This window comes from Cannabis sativa, chromosome 4 (genome assembly GCF_029168945.1).
Source record: "Cannabis sativa cultivar Pink pepper isolate KNU-18-1 chromosome 4, ASM2916894v1, whole genome shotgun sequence".
NCBI classification, from domain to species: domain Eukaryota; kingdom Viridiplantae; phylum Streptophyta; class Magnoliopsida; order Rosales; family Cannabaceae; genus Cannabis; species Cannabis sativa.
The window spans coordinates 10,209,881-10,214,166 of NC_083604.1; the positions used below are offsets into that span (position 1 = coordinate 10,209,881).

The 4,286-nt window shown below is 32.0% G+C and overlaps 1 pseudogene; it reads right to left on the bottom strand.

The window, feature by feature from the left end:
* Window positions 1–502: 502 nt before the first annotated feature.
* LOC133036783 (sulfite exporter TauE/SafE family protein 3-like) lies at window positions 503–3,466 on the bottom strand (annotated as a pseudogene).
* Between the last annotated feature and the right edge of the window lie 820 nt (window positions 3,467–4,286).

Consider the following 4,286-nt stretch of genomic DNA (forward strand, 5'->3'; position numbering starts at 1 on the left):
TACACTTTTCAGGAGTCACTATTATGTTTATCAATCTTTATATTTCTTCAGGAATCACTATCATCAATTCAATGATGTGTATAATTTAAAAGATACATGACAACTTCATCATGTTACTAGGGAATAGTACCGCGCTTCACGCGGTTTTAATAACTTTTCAAAATTATATATAACAAAGTTAATATTTTGTTTTATTATGAATAAAATTTTAAATTGAATATTATTTTATTATTAAATTAATAAATAATATGAATACTATATAATAAATCTCTCTTATATGATTAGCACAAAATTAATCATCACACAATATAAATAAAATCGTCTTTTGCATTTTTTTGTGTGGCCAAGTTTATCACTTACCCTAAATTAATTGAGACATATGTTATTTTCACTATAAAATAAGTAATAATATAATCATATATAATAATCTTGCATTATTAAATTTTTCTTTTTACAAAAAAAAAAAAATCTTAAATAATAGATATAGTCAATAATATAGTTGAGAAAACAATTATGAATATATATATATATATATATATACTAGGTAGGAGTTACGTGCCGAGGCACGTAAATATTAGTTTTAGGTAAAGTGTAAATTTTTTTTATTTTTTCTTATTTAGATTGTGTGTGAAGGTATGATCATACGAATATTTGTGCTATTATAATTGGTTATTGAAATAAATTTGGGTATTTATTAAAGTAATATTTGATTTGCCTTTATTTCTTTGGCTAGAGCAGAAACTGTAGCCACAGCTGCAAAGTAGAGAGCTGCAAAGACCAAGTTTAAAAATTCATACAAACTCATTAATGGTAACACAACATCTTAATTTTCAACTCAAATTCTTTTTACCATAAGGATCTGGAAACCTTCTTAGAAGGTAGTATTCTACAACAGACATGGATGAAGAATATGCCATAACAAGAGTTGCTGTTGCACTTGACACCTACACAAACAAATTTTCACCCAAGTTTAAACCTTTATTGGGAAAAATTAAGTTACTTGTTGTAACCAAAAGTTTGACTTTTTAGCAGACCTGAGGAGGGATTCCAAGTTCTAGAAAAAGAGGTTTCATTATGAAACCACCACCAAGACCAAGTAACCCACCAATCATTCCAGCCATTATACCAAGAAAACAACAAATGACTAGTTTCTTTACTCTCCAAACTGTGACTACTCCTTTTGATGCAATTACTCTCTTTCCTTTGTAAAGGCTAATTGCTTCATATAATGTTACTCCAACTGTCACCGGAATCTGAACGAAAAGAGTTCAGTTTGAAACAACCAAACAAACATAGTTTCACATTATAGAAGAGTTCAATGAAATTCTTGGGTTAAAGAAAAGTACCTGCAAGAAATTTAGTACCCAATACAATACTAATCAATTTTTTGTGTAGTTCTGTCATGACAAGAAGCAAGTCTTGTTAGTCAAACTTAACAAATGAAAACAATCATGGGATCTTCTGTAAGACAGAAATATTATAAGACCTTGGAAATTTGAAGGCCAAGTATTACAATCCAAACAGTTGTAAGAAGTGCTAGCTCCTTCCAATAAATGTTCTTCAACATAGGAACCTCTGTTGTTTTGGATTCCTTGGTTTCTGATGTACTATTTGTGTTGTTATATTCCACTTGGTCATTATCATTTCCTGATAAAAAATCATATATCAAACTTGAAAATATTTAAGAAATTTCTTTTCTTCTTTTAAAATGACTCACCATTGTGTAAGCGTCTAGCAGCCTCCTGAAAATATTTAATGAAAATTAACAATTGAGAAGAAGAAGAAGAAAAAGGAAAGAGTTGATGTGTTTGTTTTGTTTCAACCTTTTTCATTATTGTTTCCTTTTTCCAAATTTCAATGCCTTTGAGAAAAGACTTTGTTGATGTGACTGTAAGAAAGATAATCATAATTAAAAACCCTTTAATAATGCATATATGATTATACAACAAAAAGAAGAAAGTATTGAAAAAAAATTGAGGCTAAATTTTATTACTGAGGAATACAATGATAAGTAAGAGTATGATCATCCAATCTGCTAAAATGACATTAAAAGAGACTCCAATACTAATCCCAAGCATCAACATTGGCTGAAATAGAAGTGCAAGGTCATAATCTATGATGGGTAATTCTAGTGTTGGGTCTTTGCCTTAAGTTGTAGAATACAGTGGCAACTGCTCCCGCCATAACCATGCCTATAATAAGTCAAATTAACAAAGCTTAGAAACTCTTAGAATCATTTTTATGTATTTAAACAGTGTTGTAATATATAATATTATGAGAGTTACTTACACTTAGAGATTGCAGTTGATAATTTCTCATCAAACCCAACAATGAGAGTGAGCATTGGGACAGAAATCTCACCACCACCAACCCCTCCAACACTCCCAAATGCTGCCCCAAGAAATCCAATTATACCTCCCACCACAATTCTCCACCCAAATTTCATGTCCTGACCAGAACAAAATTTCAACTTTGTTTTCTTAAAAGAACAGTAAAAATACAGGAATTATTCAAAGCCAAACACCAAATATCAATATCTTTATATATATATATTTATATTTATGAAACTTACTGGCCAGACATGAGTATATCCTGATCGAGTAACTTACTTTGTTTTATTAAAGTAATATTTGATTTGCCTTTATCGTATTCTCACTATTTCAAATGTTTATTAGAAAGATCAGATGACAGATTTACATAAGCAAGGTAGCATAAGTTTGACCCACAAAAAAGCTAATGCGAAGAAGTATTATATAAACCTTGTGGCATCCATGTACCACGAACTGAATCTCTTCTTTTTCGGCTACTGAAAGCAGTATTAATACCAACAACCATAAGATATTTTCTCTTCCCACTCCCGGATGACCTTGTCTTTCTTAAGTCTTCCGATAAGGGAGCACCACTGCGAATGGATTCTTGTGCTGCTCTTGCCGCAGCTAACTCCATCTCTAAATTTGAAATGGTCTTATCCAACGTTCTGCAATGAAACACAACATGATTTTGAGTTCCACCGCTCTTACTTTTAAGCAAAGTTCAAAAGAATATCTAAGGTTAATACTTCATCAGTGTAACTTACTGTATTGCATTGTGAGTCTTGACAACCTCCCCGTAAATGTCTTTTGGGTTACGCCTTACCTCTTTCTGATGCAACTAAAATGATGCAAATCAGACCAAAGAAACAAAAAACCAAAAGAAAAGAATGACAAGCTTATTAAAAGTAAGAATACGATAAAGGTGGAACATCACGATTTGCCTCGATCAAATATTTAGGGCGAAGAGACAAATATTCGGTGTTTGAGATACCAAATTGAAAGAGATAAGAATTTTAATATCACATAGGATTAAAATCGATTGAAATTTGAATTTTCAAGAAAGACAAACCTGTTAACGATTGCGAGTGGTCCTCCTGGCCTTTCGATTGGGAATGGTTGTTCTGCTCCTCTGTCGCTACGCCCAAACTCGCCATCGTTGGCGGTCTCAAAGCTCTTGTCGTGTTCCGATGGAGGAGATCAGCAATTTTTGGAGAGAGCGAAGAAACTCTAACCTTGGGATTCAATGAGTGCTTCCTGCAGTGAAAGTAGCTATTAGGGGAGCTCGATTGAGGGAGAGGCGGAGAGACGAAGAAGAGGTTGTTGAGGAAATCGATTGAGCAATGGCATCCTTGAGTTGGAGAAGAGAAGAGGCATTAGGGGAGCTCGATTCTGGTGGTCTTTTTGGATTCAATCCCGATAGAAAAGGCCATCGGTGAAACACTATTAAGAACCCAAATCGATGGAAGTACCTATTCATCATTTTGGGATTGGGAGAGTGAAATGGAGATCTGCGATTGGGAGTGAGAATGGAAGGGAAGAGTGAAGAGTCTATCTGAGAATGAAACGATTGAGATGAGATAGATATTTTTTTTTTTATAAGAATATAGTTAACGGCGTTAAAAGAAAACGTTTAAAAAAAAAAAGAATGGTTCTCTTGGCGTTAAAAAAAAAGAATCGTTAAACCAAGAATCGTTAAACCAAGAATTGCCGTTAGATAGGCACTTTTAATATATAAAGATATAAAATAAATTATAAATCTATTTTCACAAACATACAAAAATTCAAATGTAAAAAATACCTCAAATTGGTTTTTGCGTATAAGGACAATATTTTAGAATCCAAATAAAATGTGTGTCATGGAAACCAAAATCTATAAAAAGTTCAATAGAAAAAATAAAATTATTATTAAACTACTTATAAATTATCATTGAATAAAAAACTTTAACATAATGAAAAAAAAAATAGTTAAACAGA